Source organism: Lissotriton vulgaris, chromosome 1_1, assembly GCF_964263255.1.
Source record: "Lissotriton vulgaris chromosome 1_1, aLisVul1.2, whole genome shotgun sequence".
Lineage (NCBI taxonomy): Eukaryota > Metazoa > Chordata > Amphibia > Caudata > Salamandridae > Lissotriton > Lissotriton vulgaris.
Window position 1 is genome coordinate 1,154,836,899 of NC_141685.1, and position 21,787 is coordinate 1,154,858,685.

The window sequence follows — 21,787 nt, forward strand, 5'->3', positions numbered from 1 at the left end:
CACCACACAATCACATGGTAGGAGCGATTCTAAGGGCTCAAGGGGAGAGGGCGAGGGAATCAGACTCTAAAGAATATTGCGACATATGTCTAGGGACGGGGGAATGGTGAAAAGAATTACGCAGAATATCACTATAGACAATCATCTGGAAGGTCAACTACGGGGACGAAGGGACATCAATAGTATACTCAAGTGGAGGAGTGCAGATATCTCCATGATACGCATTCCACTGGGACCAAATCCTGCCCCACTTCCTAGGACGGCCGGAGCCTCATAGACCGTCTTCTCCCGAAACATGCACCAGTCCATGTTCTCCTTCCAAGCTGTTATCCCAGGCGGCCTATGGGAACCCCAGAGTTGAGCTATGTCCCTCTTGGCAACCATGTTACCAAGAGTGACCCAGAAAGTCTGATCGACTGTACAGTCCGTAGGCTCCCAGACGTTAAGCAGGCAACGACGAACCTCAGGCAAAAGAGAGACCCCGGTGACCCGTCCCATAATATCATGCACTCTGGACCACAAAGCGGATACCACAGGACATTCCCAGATGATGTGCAGAAAGGTACCACTCATGCCACAACCACGCTTACACAGCCCATCAATCGAGTAACCCATTCGCACCAGTCGCGTGCCAGTCATGTAAACTCGATGGAGGATCTTCAGTTGCACAAAACGAAGGCGAGCTGGAATGGCCACCTCTTTAGGGGAGGCGATAGCCATCTGACAATCCTCGTCGTCTAATTCCAGGCCGTCCGCGGTCCACGAGGCCCTAAGCCGTACGAGGAGGTCAGCCCTGGTGTTTATAAGCTTTTTATAAATCAAGGAAATCGTGCTGTCAGGCACGTGGCCATCCAGAATCCGGTCCTCGAGTGGAGACGACTGGGGGATCTCCGTCCCCGGAGGGAACACGGAGATCAAAGCATGGCGCACCTGAAGGTAGCGGAAATACTCATTATCGCCAAGCTGGTACTCCACCTTAAGGGCGTCGAAGGACTTAACTGTGCCCAACATACCACTGTTCACTCCAGCCTCTGAAGGTAGTCTGTTAGCAGAGGCGTAGAGCGGGACGTCTTGCGCCAGGGTGTGGTTATTGCACGGGCAATACTGCAGATTGTCTGCTGTCAGACGAGGGTGCTTGCGGGCTAGGAGGCCAGGCAATGTAGCAGAAACAATGCTAAGGACCCCCTCCCCCACTGGACTGCCTGAGAATGTGAGTGCAGTGGGATTTGCAATGTTACAGGTATTTTCTTGCCCATACAGGGGCAGAAGGGTACATTGCAGGAATCTGCATAAATAAGAGTGGGGGCAAGACCTATAGAGCATCAAGGGTGACAGCTGGTTAGCAGGTATGTGGGTATCTGTGATCGAGCCTAGTTAAGCAAGCCTGGTAGTTGGTGTAAGTTGTTGCGCCATATGTTTGCTGGGACTTCAATGGTGTGCGCTATGCGAACCTTCTTGTTCGCCATGTTTATTAATCGCAAAGTCTGTGCACATGTCTGGTCAACCCCAACAAAGTAGCAAAGTAGGTGCACTCTGCTCCCAGGGCAGGTTACGGGCTGCTTCAGTGATGCATGACATGCCTCGTCCGCATAGCCAGAGTATATAGGTTGGTTTGTGGAAGTGGTCTTCTAAGCAAGTGTGCTGCTGTTCCATAAATAGGGGAAACAGGCATTAGGGAGCACAAAATGGTAGAAGGGCTGCAACTACAGGTTACAAGAGGTGGGAGCCACATCAGCTTGCAGGGTACTATAGCGATGTTTAAAAGAGAGCTCCCTTCTAGGAAGCCATCACCATCTTGCAGGTCATGTGAGGCACTGGTACATTCCCAGAGAAGGATAACCCGCTCCATGCGCACGTTCGCTGAGCAAGGGGCTTTGGCTTCAGCAGGCAAGGGCTATGCAGGGCAAACACCAAAGGTTATTTTGACTAAGTTGGGGTGCACCTGGCTCAGGTGGGCATGAATCTGTTCTTACTGGACATGAATGAGGCCCGGGAAACTGCAGGTGGCAAGCAAGAATACAATTTGTTGGTGGGGTCTCTGTAGGCGACGGGGGTCACCTCCAGAGCTGTGGCGGAGTTAGAGGGCGATCTGGAAGCAGCTTGGGCATTCGGGCACTTCCCCACCACCCCCACTCTCTACTGCGGGACTCCAGGAGGAGTCCCCTTACAGGGCATGCAGGTCACGTCATGTCTGGCGCGCCGGGGGATGGGGAGGGTATTTAGGCCTCCCCCCTCCTCTTTGTTGCCTGTCACGCCGTCTCCCACCCTACCGCATACCCGGCATGGGACAGGCAGGCGAACTACAGAGGACGTTGTAATGTTTTCTTTGTCGTTGCAGGCGGAGTTACAGGGCAATCTGAACGCAGCTTGGGTACAGAAGGATACCTCTGCAAGAGCACAATAGGGCTGCCAGATACAAATCCCAGGAGCCTCATGGGAGGGTCATGGAACAATGACGTTGGCGACCCATTAGTCCTTCGGGCGGTTATGGGCCTGAACAACTGGGGGCTTGCTTTCCTACGCTCCGCCCTGAAAGGGGCGTGAGTAATAAGGGATCAATGTGTCACGTGATCCAGTAAGGGGATCACCCCTATAAGGGTAGCGCTGATTGGGTTTTCCACAGTGCTTGGCTCATCAGTGGACAGGGCAACATAGGTTGGTACAGCTGCCTGCCCTTGGATCGCCCGTGAGATAACCTACCGTATTTGCATACATTTGTATGGAATAAACCTGCAGCAATATTTTCTCCAAACAAAAGTTGTGTTGTGTATTTATTCATGCATACCCTTTCTGCTGTGGTGTGCGTGGGGTCTTGCGCCTATAATGGAACAAAGGGCCTGGTACCAGCGTCGGATTGGTAACAGGGGCATTCGGGCAATGCCCGAGGGGCCGGGGTCCGAGTTCCACCTGAGGGCTGCTTTTGAGCAGCTTGGGGGCTGATTTGGGCGGTGTCTCTGTTGTTCGACTATACTGCCAGCGGCCCAGTGGGTGTCTAAGTGGCCTTTCTGGAGGGAGATGGGCGATCATTACCTCCCTTATAGCAGCAACAGGTTGAGGTGTCACCCCTTTTCTCTCGCTGGGCCTCCCATTAATGTAGGCATACTGAGCAGGGCAGGGGGCCTGAGCAGAAGTGGCCTCACTTGTTTTCAGGGGTGTTTCACTAGTGTAAACTGATGCGTGCATATTAACCCCCCCCCCCCCCCCCCCCTCCCCTTTTTTGTAAAATTACGCTGAAGCAGTTAGTTGAGGGAAGGCATTATGCAAATGTGGGCCGATTTTTTTATGCGTGCACGGTTCGATTTTTAATGCGAATCCAACCCTGCCTGGTACACAGAGCTCTGCTGGGAAGGCAGTGGCGCAGATTGAGGTCGTGACGAGTCTCGGGGCAAGAATCGCTGCGGCTGGGTCCAGGACCGCTCTGAATGAGACACACATTACAGGGCGGGGGAACTAAAGGCAGCCCGGAGGACGAGAGGGTTCGAAAGACTCATCTCTGATGGGAGCAGTCTCGTGCAGGGACTTCGGCACAGGCAGCGGACAGAACCTGCCACACACGGGGCGTATGGACAGACAGACAGGTCTGGAGACATTACTCAGTGTATACAGCTCGATGCAGATAGAGCCCATGACAGAGAGCACTATGGGGAAATGCGGTCACAGAAACAGGGACCGCTTTAAAACTCAGGATATGTTAGGCGAAGCTCAAAGGCGCGTACGACACCTAGCACAGACATCTCTGGTGAGACAGAGCCCAGAACAGACAACGGACAGGGAGAGGGAGAGACAGACGGGACACAGTACAATAGGTCTGGGACGTCAGGGCCCTGTATATACAATCCTGGAAGAACGGGCCCCGCCCCCAAAGAGGCCTTGGGAGACAAGGTTCAATATATAAAATCTGGGAGGGGAGGCATGGGCAGTACAGTCAGGTCAATGGAGAGAGGTCCCAGTACTACACAGGAATACAATCAGGAAAGGGGACTGACGGGTCAAGGTCAGGGTGACACAGTCTGAGACAGACGTCTCTGGGGACATGGTGTTCAGTACAGTGGGTTCTGGTGGTCAGAGCCTGGTATAAATAGCCGTAGGCGGACAGTGTCAAGTACGGATGACGGGGCAAGTGAGATGAACTGACAGAGGCCCCGGTTCAAACAGGGAAACAGGAGCAGTGCCAATTTCCTGTGCTGCAGATATGGGGGATAACGGTTGTTACTAAAAGGGTGGCGTGGCAAGGTTCAGTATAGTCGCCATGCTGTGGATCACTTACTCTGCCCTCCTGTGCTCCGTCCTCTCCGCCATGCCACCTTGCAGTACAGGTGAGAGTCTACTGAGGTGTGCGCACTCTGGCCCCTCCCAGCAGGCATCTGTCAGCAGACTTTGCCCCTCTCTAGAGTTCAACGTCACAAGCAGAGATTGGGTCAAAGGGCATCGGCATCAGGCACCACATAACTCCCAGCTCCCCCCCTTCCCCTCTCGCTCTTCTGCACTAGACAGAGCTCCCTGTGTCTGTGCTCGCGACTGCTTCACTGTACCATTCCCAGCACCACCCGTCCTCCGTACTCGCCTATCAACCTCGTGTTTCTGTATTCTGTACTGCTTGAGCCGCTCTATATTTCCTGTGCCTCTCTATGTTCACTATGCCTCTCCGTACTGCCTGAAGCCCATCTGTACGCCCTGCGCCTCACCATATTAACTCTGCCTCTCCTTGCCGCCTCGAGTCCCTCTGTGCTCCCTCTGCCTCGAGTCCATCTGTGCTTCCTGCGCCTCTCTGTGCTCCCTCTGTGCTTCGTGCCTCTCTGTGCTCCCTCTGCCTCGAGTCCACCTGTGCTTCCTGCGCCTCTCTGTGCTCCCTCTGCCTCGAGTCCCTCTGTGCTTCCTGCGCCTCTTTGTGCTCCCTCTGCCTCGAGTCCACCTGTGCTTCCTGCGCCTCTTTGTGCTCCCTCTGCCTCGAGTCCACCTGTGCTTCCTGTGCCTCTCTGTGCTCCCTCTGCCTCGAGTCCCTCTGTGCTTCCTGCGCCTCTTTGTGCTCCCTCTGCCTCGAGTCCCTATGTGCTTCCTGCGCCTCTTTGTGCTCCCTCTGCCTCGAGTCCCTATGTGCTTCCTGCGCCTCTCTGTGCTCCCTCTGCCTCGAGTCCATCTGTGCTTCCTGCGCCTCTTTGTGCTCCCTCTGCCTCGAGTCCACCTGTGCTTCCTGCGCCTCTCTGTGCTCCCTCTGCCCCGAGTCCACCTGTGCTTCCTGCGCCTCTTTGTGCTCCCTCTGCCTCGAGTCACTATGTGCTTCCTGCGCCTCTTTGTGCTCCCTCTGCCTCGAGTCCACCTGTGCTTCCTGCGCCTCTCTGTGCTCCCTCTGCCTCGAGTCCACCTGTGCTTCCTGCGCCTCTTTGTGCTCCCTCTGCCTCGAGTCCCTCTGTGCTTCCTGCGCCTCTTTGTGCTCCCTCTGCCTCGAGTCCACCTGTGCTTCCTGCGCCTCTTTGTGCTCCCTCTGCCTCGAGTCCACCTGTGCTTCCTGCGCCTCTCGGTGCTCCCTCTGCCTCGAGTCCATCTGTGCTTCCTGCGCCTCTCGGTGCTCCCTCTGCCTCGAGTCCATCTGTGCTTCCTGCGCCTCTCTGTGCTCCCTCTGCCTCGAGTCCATCTGTGCTTCCTGCGCCTCTCTGTGCTCCCTCTCCCTCGAGTCCATCTGTGCTTCCTGCCTCTCTCTGTGTTCCCTCTGCCTCGCGTTCCTCTGTGCTTCCTGCGCCTCTCTGTGCTCCCTCTGCCTCGAGTGCCTCTGTAGTTCCTGCGCCTCTCTGTGCTCCCTCTGCCTCGAGTGCCTCTGTGCTTCCTGCGCCTCTCTGTGCTCCCTCTGCCTCGAGCCTGTCTGTACTTCCTGTACTTCTCTGTGCTACCTTTGCCTCGAGTCCCTCTGTGCTTCCTGCGCCTCTCTGTGCTACATCTGCCTCGGGTCCCTCTGTGCTTCCTGTATTCTCTGTGCTCCCTCTACCTCGAACCTGTCTGTACTTCTTGTACTTCTCTGTGCTACCTCCACCTCAAGCATGGCTGTACTTCCTGTACTTCGCTGTGCTACCTCTGCCTCGGGTCCCTCTGTGCTTCCTGTACTTCTCTGTGCTCCCTCTACCTCGAACCTGTCTGTACTTCTTGTACTTCTCTGTGCTACCTCCACCTCAAGCATGGCTGTACTTCCTGTACTTCGCTGTGCTACCTCTGCCTCGGGTCCCTCTGTGCTTCCTGCACCTCTCTGTGCTTCCTGTGCCTCTCTGTACCCATCTGCCTCACGGGCACTCGTGTCGTGCTCGGTACAGTTGGACCCATCTTGCACTAGACATTTGGCTCTGGCTCCTGCACACAGAAGCCTTGCTCCTGAGATATACGTCATACACTGGAGAGTTGGGCCGACAGTTGGGTCAAACTCTGGAAAGTTGCGTCTAGATTTGTACAGTTGAGTCGTGCCTAGCCAGTTGGGTCTTGCCCTGGAAATTTGGGTCTTGGCAGAAAGGACCATTGGGTCTGGCTCTGGAACCGTTGAGCCTTACCCGACTAATTGGATCTTGTTCTGCCCTATTGGGGCTTGCCCTAGACAGAACCTCATAGGGTGGGTCATTCCAGAATCCACACACAGCTCAGTGGCACTGCATACAGCGTGGTCTTGCTCAGGTCACTGGGCCTTGCTCCATACAGTGTAGTGTGTTCCTGTCCCAACAATTGGGTTTTGCTCCAGGATTTTACTGCTTCGGACAGTTGGGTTTTTCTTCACAGCTACTTGCCACTCCAGGCAGATGGGGTGATCTCGGGAAAGCTCACCTTTGCTATGAAAAGGTGGGTTTTGTTCAATTTGATTTTTCAGAAGACATTTCACCGGAAATGTGAAATTCCACCAGGACAATTGGCTTTTCCATTTTGATTTTGCCCAGGATAGTAATACATGCTTTGGCAGTTAGGTCGTTAGCCAGGCAGGCAGTTGGTGGGTCTGGGGTGAAGTCACTTGTTCAGACAGGTCAGTCTGGGGCCGCTGTTGTCTTTTCTTGAGAAAAGGCCTTTTGTGGGAACACAGCCTTTGATTTGACTTAGAACACGCCTTTCACACAAGGAAAAACCCACCAGACCCCATCCAATGAGGGAAGATTCAGAGCTTTGATTGAGAGCAAAGCTTCAATTGAGGCTTCGATCGGGAATTTATCTCCGGCCTGGGAACTGCGTAACGTGACTATAGATTTATGGGATGTGAACACAGCGGGCTTAAAGGGACCAGAGCCCGATCGATAACCCGATCTACGGGCCTTGTTAATCAACCTCTTTACAAACAGCACGGACAACACAGCATCAGCCCCCGGGGGATGTGAGGAAGGGTTGATCTCAGCGCCCCAGGCCTAGCAGCCACTGAGGCCTGCGCTCAGGCCCTGGAGCCCAGGGGGTCTCTACGGGTGCCGGGCCTGAAGTTTGAGCCAGGGCCGGACTGGGAACTCAAAGCAGCCCTGGCAGATTTATCGGACCAGCCCTTGGGGGTGTGGGGGGCAAGTGTGAAGCACTGATGCTTTTATCACTGGCGGCCGATATAGCAGCACCACTGCAAAAGGGGTCCCCAGTAAAAAAAAAGAGAACACCCCCCCCATTGCTGTAAAATCGCCCCGATCCTTCCAGCCTTCTGGCCTGTAACGGCCAGTCGGCCCTGGTTGGGACAGAGCCCATGAAAACGCACAGTTCCTCCGGACACGGCGCTTCACGGCGCTTCAAGCCCACTGTGCCTCTCACCGTCGCTGTCTGAGGCCTGGCCGGAGGCACTGTAACCCGCGGGGTGTCCGAGGAATCCGCTGGGCCCGGGTTTACCTCCTGAAGATACACATACATGGTTTGAATGATGATATACCTTGGCTCGAGATTGGTTAGCTGTAACCTCTTGACCTCCATGTTATGGACGAACGCTTATTGTACATGGTAGACACATACCCCTTTATTAAGGCAGCCCTCTCTAGCCCATGCAGGGTCTCATGAAGCCCTGGACCCCCTTATACAGAGCCCTGGGATGAGATAACTATCCAAGAGATAGGGCTAGGCAGGGCTTTAAGTGGGATGAAACATCTGGGGGGGTGGGGGGGGGTCTTTTCTTGGGCCGTGGCCGTTGTAATTAAGGGCTTGGTTTAAAAGCACTTACCCTAAAAATCTGTGCTTAACATAGTGTGCCGCCCAACTTGTATTTTGCTGTTTCTGTTGTTGCATCCAGATATATGATACAACAAGTAACATTACACCTACAAGAAGCCAGGACTATTGTCTTTGTCAATGGTTGTTAGTTGCATAAGAAAAATAAGCAGCAACTATGGCTTTGTTGTATATAATATTGAAAATGCTTCAGTTCTGAAATTACCAGACTGTGAAAAAACGAAAACGAGTCACTTTCAAGTCACATTAAAGGCTTTGAGCACTTTCACAGCTGCAAAGTTGAGAATTTTTTTTTTACCCTGAGGATGAGGGCAAAAATGGAGAGCCCGATAGGGACCCTTCTCAGCAACTGCTTTTAAGAACTGCCGGTGCTCAGCACCAGCAGGACCTGCCCTACTTAAAACCTTGGGGCTAGGTACTATTATGATTTATCTTATTTGTCACCCTTTATCGCCCCAGATGTATCTTCACAAGTATCTATAAATATATTGATTCCACTCTTGGGTGGGCTTCCTGAATAGAGAAGATTGCAGTATAATTTAGCTTGTACTCCTTTGTTTAAAAGAAAAAAACAACAACACATAGCTGTTTATACACATGGGCATACACCTGGAACAATCCATAACACATTGGGAATGACCGCGTAATTACATATGACTTCAATACCCAACGCCCTTGCCAGGTGCATAGTTATGTCATCACACACAACACAGTCACCTCCACAAACACTCATAAATAAACTAGGAGGGGGCTCAATCTGTTCTGGCCCATTCCAAGTCTACTAATTCGTATTGGATACCAGTATTCACAATGAATCCCTTCATGCTATACATACGCCATGTGACTTTCAATGACTAAATTTACCAGTCAGCCACGCGGGGTACATAGTGACGCTGCTTAAACGCCGCGTTGCAGCATACTCTCAAATAGTGGAAGCATACAGGGCCGGACTGGCCATGGCAGGCACCGGGTGTTTCCAGCGTGGGCCGGTTTTGTCACTATGGGCTGGGTTTGCAGCAGTGGTGCAATATCGGCTCCTTGTAACAAAAACAGGAGTGTTGCCTCTTACTAGCACACACCCCTAACCCCACTCCAAGGGCCAGTCGAGCAGCAATCTGCCAGGACTGGTTGCTGTTCCCAGTCCTGCCCTGGAAGAATACCGGCTTCAGTGACCGTCGGGAGGAGAATAAATGCACAAGTAGGTTGGCAAACAGGGAGAGAACTTTGAAGACGTAACTGGGTACATACAAAACATAATATCCATGTTTAACTACCTACATTGCCCTGTCTGGGACTAATGCAAAAACAACAGTTGATGGACAGAACGCAGAACAATGTCATACATTCACCCCAGTACAGAGATCTGGGTCTAAATCCATCGTTTTTTTCCACTCCACACTACCCCAGTTCAGACATGGCCATATGCAAATCAGCCTTGACCCTGTGCCTCATGGGAACATTCCAGCCCGAACTGCCAAGCCATGTCTTTCCTGGACCGGAATCAAGCATCCTAGGACCGGTTTCTGGCTATCAGCCGTCTTCAGCCAGGATAGCTTGACTCCAGTGGTGTGGAGAGCATGGGACTCATGTCTGAGCATACCCATCCCACTCGGGGTGACAAATGCAAAAACAACAGTTGATGGACAGAATGTCATACATTCACCCCAGTACAGAGATCTGGGTCTAAATCCATCATTTTTTTGCACTCCACACCACCCTGAAGAACCGGGTTTTAGAACCCAGCGGCGCCAGGGGCACGCCCAAAGTCTTCAGGTTCACCTGTCTTAGAATACAGAGACACAGGATACTTCTCGGTGACGTCAAAGATCAAATTTATTGGCTGCAACCAGGACCAGAAGTCTACGAAGTACCACACAAGTATATTCGTCAGAGACTGCTCAATTTTTGTATGGCGAGACATCGTCTTTTATGCTAAAAATCACATTCCGGACAAACACCCACTGGTTACAATTTGTCCAATCATAGGTAACATTGCAAAAGGTATCGCATGACGACAAACCCACTTTTCAGTTGTCCAGCCCATCATTAATTACACGGGAAAGCCCAACATTCTTTCTCGAACAGGCCGAACAAACCAATAATAAAAGACCACAACCCATATCATAAATAGGCCATAAAAGAAGGAGTAGAAACAGATGAGAAGTAGGATAAGGGGTGTGTACATGTGCAATAAACTCAACAATGTCCTGTGCTTTGATCTTTAATGTCGATCAGCTACTGGGCAAGGAACTGGCTTAGCAAGGTCAGCTTCAGGCAACGTGGTCAGTTTGTTCAGGTCATTCAGAAGTCAGCTAAAGTGTACGTGTACTAAAGACTCGTTCGGCCGTAGTCGTCGGCCTATGTGAGGGCAACCACAAACTGGCTGCCATGCACAAAATGGAACCCAAGGGTTCAGAACGAAATCCCTAAATACATAGTGAATCCATCGATCTAACATGGCGAAAACACTCGTACTTGCCATACTCACTAGTTACGGTTCGCTACTATCAAATTCGTAACAAAACCATGACCTTTATAAAACGGGTTCAGAATTCACGGAACCTAAGACCCTTCTTTTGCCCTTACATAGGCAATAACCTAAACTCACATCAATCTGAATCCAGGTCTATATTCATCAGATCATCAAGATGTTGCTGGAGCATAATCCTATTACTTAGTAACTCTCTCGAGACAGGTCTCCTTGCACACGTAGTAGCACAAAGGCCACATATAGCAGGAGCACACTGTACACAAAGACAGAACAGGAAAAGAATAGCTAAAGCCATCCCAATGATCATTAGAATCTTCCATCCCCAGGTGGATAACAGTCCCCAAAACCATCCCATCAATGACCAATCTCCTTCGTCCACATGTACAGACTCGGAGATCGCATGTAGCTTGGAAATGGCCTGGTACACTGTCGGAGCATTGTCTGGAATGAAAACGCAGCAGCTCGATTGAATCAATTTACATACCCCTCCTCTATCTGCAAGTATGACGTCTAACGCAACTCGATTCTGCAACGTCATAAGACGATCCGATTGGAGCTCAGCAGTCAAATTACTAAGGGCACCGGCAGTCTCAACTATGGTGGACTCAACCACTCTCATCAATTGCCGTATGTTCCTACTGTTAACCATAGGTCCCCAAAACAGCAGAAAACCCTTAAAAAAATCTCCCAATTCTTGTCCTGCAGTATCTTCCTTACTGAAGACACCTCTAACTACTCTCGTTCTGTGGTAATCTGCGGCTGCAGTATACGTAGGGGGCAACAAATACGAAACATAACATGTTCCCGAAAAATCAGGGGGAAACCATGTATATGCTCTATCATGGCAGACAAAATACGTACCCTTAGCTGCTAAAAACGGTGGGGAAGTCTGGGACGCAAAAACATATGTCTCAGTACAAACACTCTTCCCTAACTGAGCTATCGGATTCTTGCCATTACCTTGCAGACAAAAATGACCACGATGGGGTACGATCCAAATCGGAGATGACCTTTTCCCTCGGTGCTTTTCACTCAGACTAACACCATATCCAGTCACGTTCCATCCAATATAAGCTAGTGTCTCATCTCTTGGAATAGTCTCATAGGAATCAATACCTCTAATCATATCCACTATTCCCTTCACTAGAGCACTATTACTCGGACTATCTGTCATAGAACGCAGGGGATAGACGTCATGGGCATAAATAAGCATTGTCCTATAAGCCCACACAGATCCATTATAGCTAAATGGCGGGACCAAATAAGGAATACCTTTATCCACAGTATGCGGCATAAGCCCACACACCCAACAATTAGTGGTGTTCACTACTAACTGATGCTGATGCAGAAGTTGCACAAAGGAATTATTAACGAACTCTGATCTTCTAATTGATTCATGTTCAGGCAAAGGATGAAAAGAATGCAAAGAAGTAGTAGTAGGGAAAGACATAGGTTGTGTGGTGGGTGCAAACGTCACTTGGAAAGAGAAAACAGCATATCCTACCAGAAACATCGTAATGCTAGGTAGCATTAAAAGACACATTATCAAAAAACATTTGCTACTCATTAATTTACACATTTTTCTCTTAAAGTTTATTTCTAAAACAGTTCTCTCGATCTCAAAAAAACTCCATCCTCTAACCGTGCTGTTCGCGGCAGGTGGTTCTCTTCGCTCAGGTGTACGTCTGTAAGTCCAGGGAACGCCCTAGAACAAACCAGAACCGTCGACCTTGTGTCTACACGGCTGAACACTCCAAGGCTTTATACCGCAACCCTACAGCTGACCCCGGATGGCGGTTCGAAAAAGAAAAATAGGTTAAAACAGCTTTTTGAATGAGAGAACGCAGTTTTCAAAAGCAAAAAGGAATTACTTTTTTATTAGTCCATTGTTTCTTGGCCGCAAATTATAACTGCCTTTACCAGGCAATGTCTGATCACGAAACAACAACTCAGGCTCAGTAGTGTCCAGTCTCAAAGAAGGAGGCACAGCTGCTTGCAAAATATTGTCGTCCTCACGCTCAGAGCTTGTCCCAACCAAACGCGCGTCACTGACTGGAACGAACCTTGGCACAGTTTCAGTCTCTGAATCGCCAACACCCTCCTGGACCCACTGGTCGTACGGCAGAGGTAAAGGGACACTCTTACAATGTACGCCGTGGATCCAGTTCTTCTTGCCGTGCACTCTCACTGACGTACGCGTCGACAAAAGGACTTGGTGAGGTCCAGTCCAGCGGGGCTGGTCATTCTTCGTCCGCTGAAAGTTGCGTACTAACACCCATGAACCAGGATCAATAGCGTGTCCTGGCTCTTCAGATGCTTGTGGAAGTGTATTGTAAACCTGTTGGTGTAAGACACACAATTTAGCCGTCAAGTCATACAAATAGTCAATCAGCACAGGATGTTCAATCTCGCTAAACTTTGTCGGCCTCGGGACTCCCCATACATTAGCCGGGCGACCAAAAATAATTTCATAGGGACTAAGGCCTACTCGAGAATGCACTGTAGTTCTAGTTGACAAAAGTGCCAATGGCAAAGCATCGGGCCATTGGAGACCAGAACTCGCCTGAATCTTGGCTAACTTCAGCTTCAGCGTGCCATTGTAACATTCAACCAAACCAGCTGATTGGGGGTGATTCGCAGCATGAAATTTCTGCTTAATGCCCAAACCTTCACACACTCTCTTCATGACTTGACCCACAAATTCACTTCCATTATCACTCCACACCATCCTTGGCAATCCGAACCTAGAAAAGAATTCCTTGAGTAGGGCTTTGGCTGTGGACAAGGCAGTATAATCTTTCAAGGGGTATGCTTCTACCCATCTCGAAAAGGCGCAAACAACTACAAGGACGTATTTTAAATTGTTGCATCTCTCCAAGTGTATAAAATCCAATTGCAGCACCTCGAACGGATACGTCGGAGGCGCAAAGTGACCAGCTGGAGCTGGAGTTCCCTTGCCAGGATTATACATCAGACAAACCATGCAATTCTTGACTACATTCTCCGCACCCTTAGGAATTCCAGCATTCTGCCATACTGGAGCCAACGACTTACAAATCCCTTTCGCACTAATGTGAGCCATTTCATTTCATGCGCCATCGTAACCACTGCAAGCACATACGCATCAGGTAACAACCATCGCTGATGTTCCAACAACTCAATCCAACAACCAGTTGCATCCAACTTTCCCGTACTCTCTCTCCATACACTCAATTCTTTCACCGTAGCTTCAGCCTGCATTGTCTTCACACTTTCTCTTGTATCCTCACACATTCCTCTATCCGGAACCCATCTCGCTGGACCCGCAACATACATTCGACTCGTCACATCTTTCGCTGTTTCTTTCGCAACTTCATCCGCAAACGCATTACCACGACCAACGTCATCAGTAACATTCTTATGTGCACTGCATTTCACGATCGCAACTTGCGTCGGCAACGTAAGTGACTCAAGAAGTTCATTCACCAACTGACCATGCTGGATCTTTGTACCATGAGAAGTAAGAAATCCACGTTCTTTCCACAAACGCCCAAAGCTATGGGCAGCACCAAACGCATACTGGCTATCAGTATACACAGTCACTCTCTTTCCTTTCGACAACACACACGCTCTCGTCAGTGCAATCAACTCAGCTGCTTGAGCTGAATTTTGTGGGACACGTGCAGCTTCAACAATCGTATGCAAAGTCGTAACCGCATATGCTGCAGTCGTATCGCCATTCGGAAGCTTAAAACATGAACCATCTACCCATAAGGTACCATCAGACTTCGCAAGAGGAGTTTCTTTCAAATCAATTCTACCCTTCATTTCTTCCTCTGTCCTGAGAAAGCAATCATGCTGTTCTTGAACATCTGTATCTACAGAAATTGGCAACAACGTAGCTGGATTTAACGTGTTGCATCGCTTTATGTGCACATGACTCGCCAAAAGCGTCAACTCGTAACCTGACAATCGAGCACTAGTCAAGTGCTGTGTTTTAGTCCTTTTTAATAAAGTATCCACTGCATGTGGAACCATCACAATCAACATATTATCCATCACCAAACCAGCAGACTGTCGAATAGAAACAGCTGCTGCCGCTGTAGCTCTCAGACAACTCGGCAACGCTCTAGCTACCGGATCCAAAGTCGACGAGAAATCAGCACATGGACGCTGCTTATCGCCGAAGTGCTGTGTCAGGACTGACAATGGACATCCCTCTCTCTCATGAACATAGAGTGTAAAAGGCTTACTGTAGTCGGGGTACCCAACACCGGAGCCGAACACAATGCATCACGTAATTCAGAAAAACTTTGCTGACATTCGTCAGACCAAGGAAGAGGATTCGAAGTATCTTTAAGAGTAAGTGCTAACAAAGGTTTCGCAAGTAGAGAAAAGTTCGGAATCCATTGCCTACAGTACGAAGTAATACCCAAGAAAGCACGCACTTCTCTCTGTGTGGATGGCACATTCATTTGCGCAATCGCTTGAATTCGTTCTGGGGTCAACCTTCTTCCCTCCTTCGATAAGAGATGACCTAAGTAGGTCATTTCTTGTCGACAATACTGCAACTTCCAAGGTGACACTTTATGATGAAGGTCAGACAAATGTCGCAACAACAAGAGAGTAGCCTCGTTACAAGTCTCCTCATCATCAGCAGCAACTAACAAATCATCTACATACTGAATAAGAGCAGCACCATCAGGCAAGACAATCGCATCAAGCTGTGTTTGCAAAGCTTGACTATAGATGGATGGACTTTCACAATAGCCTTGAGGAGCGCTCTTAAACTGGAAGCTTCGGCCTCCTAAAGAGAAGCCAAAAATATCTCTACTCTCCTCGGCAATCGGGATGCTGAAGAAAGCATTCTTCAGATCTATCACCGAAAACCAGGTAGCTGAAGCAGGAATCATAGTCAACAAAGCAGTAATATCCGGAACAACCGGAAACTGTTGCACAACAATTTTGTTCACTTCTCGAAGATCGATCACAAACCTATGCACAGGCGGTTGAGAAGATTCAGTACGTTTCAGTACAGGCAAAACCGGACTATTGCACACATTACCTCTCGTCTCTTCTATCACACCTTTCTCAATCAGATCATAGATGATCGCTAAAAGCGGTCTTTCACCATCACTAGAAATCCTGTATTGGGGAATACGTGGCAATCTAGCATTCGCTTTAAGCGTCACAACATATGGTGGAATCTCCAAAACACCCACGTCATTAGGACCAGTAGCCCAAAGAGTATCAGGGAGAGAACGTAATTGCAGTGGAAGCCGATCTTTAGACAAATACATCGGAGAGATCACTCTCTTACCCAATGTAAGCTGTACTCCCGAAGGAGAACAATGCAATGTCACATACAATCTCTTCAACAAATCAAATCCCAACAAATTCTCACCACAACCTGTCGTCATAATGAGGGGTGCTTCCAATTCACAAGGTCCAACTGAAAGAGACAAAGGACTAGAAACTGGATTACGAACTGGGGCGCCAGAAAAACCTACCGAAACATTTGTTAAGCCAGACAAAGGTGCGCCAGGGAGTTTAGAGTGCATGATAGAACTCTTTGCCGCACCAGTATTCAACAGAAAAGGCTCTGACACACCTGATGTAATCACTTCAACATAAGGTCCTCTCTGATCTACTGGAACTGACACTACTCCCTCTCTTTGTCTATGGCTGTCCTAGCAATCATTACCATCAGCATTCTCACTCTCAACATAGTAGTCATCAGCATAATACTGAGTGGACTGACCGGACGCAGCATTCTGTTGATCAAAACAATTCATAGAAGTCTGTGGAGGAAAGGATTGTGCATTCTGGGGGAACACACCACGTCCTCTACCTCTAGGAGCTTGATGAACACCTCGACATCTCATACCAGACACACCATTCACACACTGTAGCAGAACCGGACAACTATTCTTGAAATGCCCTTCTTCTTTACAATATGCACACTGATTGGGGCCAACTGGAATTCGCTGCTGAGAAGACTCGGGCCTTTGTGAACCTCTCTGAAACTGCTGAGGTTGCTGAAACTCACGCTGATTATAACGAGGCGGATACGCCTGTTGCAAAAGAACCTTCGTCTTTAAATCTTTAGTATTTTTCTCTGCTTTTTCCTTCTCATACTTATCCCTATTCTCGTAGTACTGTGCAGTAGCCAATATCTGAGCCGACGAAGAGACAGGACATGAACTCTCTGAATCCTTCAACTTATTACACAACTCGTGAAGCAAATTATGAACAAACTTATCTACGAACAACCTTTGGCCACCTTCCGTACACATATCTTGACCACTGTGATCGATAAACGTCTCTTCAAACCTAGTGAAGAAATCAGACATACTTTCATCTTTCTTCTGCTTGCATGCAGACAATTTATCCCAATTCACTCGCATAGCAGGCATTACAGTCTTCATATAATTAATAATCCTACCGGGGAGTTCCGCAACTAAAGCCTCAGGTTTAGCCCCTCCACCTTGAAGACCATCTGCAAGAAAAATATTCGCCCATGTATCACCTAACTCTTGCGCATGATCCACATGACGAATCTTTCCCCACAAAGGTTGAGGAACCACATTAACAAACAACATGTCTATATCGGCTAAGTTCATGATGCACGCATCAGCTGTCTGTTCCAACTCCTTACAATACCCTGCGGGATTCTTGCGGGGGTCAGGTAGAGTCTGCTTAAGGGCCAAAACTTCAGATCTATTCCACGGAACATGTACCCAAACACGCTGAAAATGAGCCGGTACAGCCTGAATACCCTGATTAACATTAGCCACAACTGCCTCTTTGCATACCGGAGGAACCTCTCTCATAGGGTACTGTCTCACTTTTCTCCTAACAGAAGGATCAGGCTCAAACAACGACTGGGAAGGAAACTCGCTCCTAAACGCAAGCAACGTCGCAACTGCTTTCTCAACATCGGAACCCACTATCGTTGCTTTCGCAAACTCGGACTGTACATTGAGCAACTCCAATGGGGTTTATCCCAACTCACTATCTTCCCATTCCTCACGGAGGAAAGTACACATGATATCGAAGATGTACCTCTGCTTCGGTGCTTCCCATTGACGGAAGACATCCATAACCGAATCCAAATCATATCTCAAAGAATTAGTAACCCATTTAAGAGCCAAATGATCTAACACTGCCCGCTCTTCGGGACCAGGAAACTGGCTACGTAACTGTTTACGCGCAGAAACAGGGGTCACATTCAATGACCCAAAAAAAGGAGACAAAAGACCAGTAACAGTATCAGTCATTCTCTGTCGAACAGAAGGAGAAGTTTTCAGAAGGACAGGAGACAAAGCAGACTGAGATGAAACAAACATAGGAGTAGTAGCAGAAGAAGTAGCAAGTACAGGAAAAAAGTCGTAGGAGTTTGAGGCGGAACTGATAGCAAAGTCGTGGCCCTAGAGAAGGCTGCGCCAGAGGAGGAGGAACCAGCTAAAGAGGAGCTGGCGAGTGAGCAACAACAGGAGGCTGAACAACTGGAGGTTGCGGAGGTGCCGTAGCACTCTGCACATAAGGGGGTGCTGAACTCAACAAATGTGACATCAAAGGATCCTTTTCAGGGTCCTTCGTTGCACCTTGTAGAAGAGGTGACAAAGCTGGATAGCATTTATCGATGGCCATTTTATGTTGCCTATGCAACTCTTCACTCACTCGATCTTCTTCATTATCTTTAAACTGCCTAGCAGCTTGCATTATCGATATACCCTTCTCTCTTTTATCTCTTTTCGCTTGTTTAATTGCTTTCTGTTTGGCTTCCTTACGCCAAAGGCGGAAAGAGTCAAACATCGCCGGCCGGGCTTTCTTCTTAAATAGTTTAACTTCCAAATTATCTAAAATCTCGGTGTCATAGCTACCATGTTGGGGCCATTTTAAGACCGTCTTTCCTAGTGTATCAGACCCACAATTCATTATACGTAATGGGGCCCACGCCATGTTTAGAATAGAGCTCATAAGTCGGAGTTCCAACCGGAGGTATCGGACACGAGTCCTCCAATCGGGAATCCCTGTTACAACTACAACAAAATATCTTTCCAAGTTTGCTAAGACCAGGCATCTTCGCTCACTAATCTAGCTTCAAACTTCAAGGGATTACCAAAAATTATAGTCTCGCAAATATACGAGTCCCTCAGCTTTGGCGCTTGCAAGTACCAAATCAAAACTAAGGAACCAAGACAAAGGACTGGGAGCGACCCACTTATACTTAACTGAAGTATCAATCACGTCACCAGAAGACCCGTCTATCGTCTCGCCATACAAATCGTCACAAAGGGTCCACGACAGGGCGACAGTCAGGGCAGCAGTCCTTCGTAGCCGTCGGAAAGCGGGAAGCCTCACAGAAAAAACCTTCAGTCCACGTTCAACATGCAGGGGTCGATGAAGTGGGGGCCCTCTTCCAGAATTTCCTCACGAAGCTCCTCTCGATCTTCAGGCTTGGACCGGTACCACTGAAGTCGCCCCACGTTGGGCGCCAACTGAAGAACCGGGTTTTAGAACCCAGCGGCGCCAGGGGCACGCCCAAAGTCTTCGGGATCACCTGTCTTAGAATACAGAGACACGGGATACTTCTTGGTGACGTCAAAGATCAAATTTATTGGCTGAAACCAGGAACAGAAGTCTACGAAGTACCACACAAGTATATTCGTCAGAGACTGCTCAATTTTTGTATGGCGAGACATCGTCTTTTATGCTAAAAATCACATTCCGGACAAACACACACTAGTTACAATTTGTCCAATCATAGGTAACATTGCAAAAGGTATCGCATGACGACAAACCCACTTTTCAGTTGTCCAGCCCATCATTAATTACACGGGAAAGCCCAACATTCTTTCTCGAACAGGCCGGACAAACCCATAATAAAAGACCACAACCCATATCATAAATAGGCCATAAAAGAAGGAACAGAAACAGATGAGAAGTAGGATAAGGGGTGTGTACATGTGCAATAAACTCTACAATGTCCTGTACTTTGATCTTTAATCTCGATCAGCTACCGGGCAAGGAACTGGCTTAGCAAGGTCAGCTTCAGGCAACGAGGTCAGTTCGTTCAGGTCATTCAGAAGTCAGCTAAAGTGTACGTGTTCTAAAGACTCGTTCGGCCGTAGTCATCAGACTATGTTAGGGCAACCACAAAATGGCTGCCATGCACAAAATGGAACCCAATGGTTCAGAACGAAATCCCTAAATACGTAGTGAATCCATCGATCTAACATGGCGAAAACACTCGTACTTGCCGCACTCACTAGTTACGGTTCGCTACTATCAAATTTGTAACAAAACCATGACCTTTATAAAACGAGTTCAGAATTCACGGAACCTCAACCCCAGTTCAGACACGGCCATATGCAAATCAGCCTTGACCCTGTGCCTCATGGGAACAGTCCAGCCTGAACTGCCAAGCCATGTCTTTCCTGTACCGGAATCAAGCATCCTAGGACCGGTTTCTGGCTATCAGCCGTCTTCAGCCAGGATAGCTTGACTTTAGTGGTGTGGAGAGCATGGGACTCACGTCTGAGCATATCTATCCCACTCGGGGGGACAAATGCAAAAACAACAGTTGATGGACAGAATGCCGAACAATGTCATACATTCACCCCAGTACAGAGATCTGGGTCTAAATCCATCGTTTTATTGCACTCCACACCACCCCAGTTCAGACATGGCCATATGTAAATCAGCCTTGACCCTGTGCCTCATGGGAACAGTCCAGCCCGAACTGCCAAGCCATGTCTTTCCTGGACCGGAATCAAGCATCCTAGGACAGGTTTCTGGCTATCAGCCGTCTTCAGCCAGGATAGCTTGACTTCAGTGGTGTGGAGAGCATGGGACTCACGTCTTAGCACACCCATCCCACTCGAGGTGACAAATGCAAAAACAACAGTTGATGAACAGAATGCAGAACAATATCATACATTCACCCCAGTACAGAGATCTGGGTCTAAATCCATCGTTTTTGTCTGGGTCTAAGGCACTAATTAAACCTTTTCTACATTGTGTGAATACAAGGCTCCCCTCGATTCTCCTCCATAAGGCGTGAAAATTCCATAGTGCAAGGAAACATGTGGAATGAGTGGCATTTTTTTAAAGCTTTCTTTATACTTTTTTAGTTATAAAAGCCAGTCAAGCAGTACATATTATACATTGATATAAGTGAAGTTACTATTTCTGAAATCGATCGGTAATGCCCGGGGGCCCGGAGTGGGCCGCTAGCAGAACATCGCAATTATAAACAGCGGCGAGGCGTTGGTGATCGACGAGGCCCTGAATCGAAATAAACTGTGCACATTTCATCCCATTAGTGCTGCCTGGGATGCACAGTCTTGACTCCTGCACCGATCTCCCTGTCAAACCCTGCCATAGTTGCTGAATTAAGCGGCCGCCATTTTGACTCGCCATTGCGATAATACCTGAGGCAAGGTTACAGCACCCTCGGATCTAGGCGCAGCTGCTTGCTGCACAAGGACATTGCCCCACGGCTGCCTCACGCTTGCACAAATTTTCGGCAGTGCCACGCGCAGCTCCGTGCCCTGTCATGCTTGGGCATACTTGCTGCCTCCGGCAGCCATTTTGAGGAGGATGAGTGGTGTCCTCCATCAGCGGCACTCAGCCTCAGGGCAGACGCAATGCTGTGAACCCTTTGATATAACGCCGCCCCTGATGCTTATACTTTGATGCTCCTGATGCTTATACTTTGATGCTCCTCTGCCCCCTCAATTCAGCTGCCTGAATCCTAGTGCTCTTCAGTGCGCCCTTGGGACTCATTACCTCCTTTTATTGTTGCGCAGGTCTGAGTTTACTTTCACTTATGGACACCACGTGCAAGCGCTTGTAACTACCCAGCGAGGAGGTGGATCAGTGTGTATTCCGGTTGACGCAGGGGGAATTACAACAACGTACAGGTCTGCTGGAACTGCTCGCCCTGACGTCCACGTGGGAGTTGCACTCAATCTTTATCTCCTAACATTGTGCCGTGCTCGTGTGCTGGTGACCCCTCAGGAGGATCTGCCCTTTACTGCTATTCACCCCGCTGGCCTACGACATGGAGCGCACAGACACAAAGCAAACTAAGATCCCATTCGAAACGCGTAAAACACCCAGATCGCACTCATCGGAACAGGCTGAATTTGGTAC

At 49.0% G+C, this 21,787-nt stretch overlaps 1 protein-coding gene and 1 long non-coding RNA gene across 2 annotated transcripts in view; one reads left to right on the forward strand and one right to left on the reverse strand.

Moving 5' to 3' along the window:
* Nucleotides 1-4,370, reverse strand: part of DNAJC22 (DnaJ heat shock protein family (Hsp40) member C22) — a 92,565-nt gene extending 88,195 nt beyond the window's left edge. Inside the window, exon 1 of the mRNA XM_086964090.1 lies at nucleotides 4,268-4,370. The gene's annotated coding sequence lies outside the window, so the exon portion shown is untranslated. The remainder of the gene's footprint in view (nucleotides 1-4,267) is intronic.
* LOC147748838 (uncharacterized) overlaps nucleotides 4,253-21,787 on the forward strand; it is a 502,888-nt gene continuing 485,353 nt past the window's right edge. The window contains exon 1 of the long non-coding RNA XR_015309778.1: nucleotides 4,253-4,316. This is a non-coding gene — a long non-coding RNA (uncharacterized LOC147748838). The remainder of the gene's footprint in view (nucleotides 4,317-21,787) is intronic.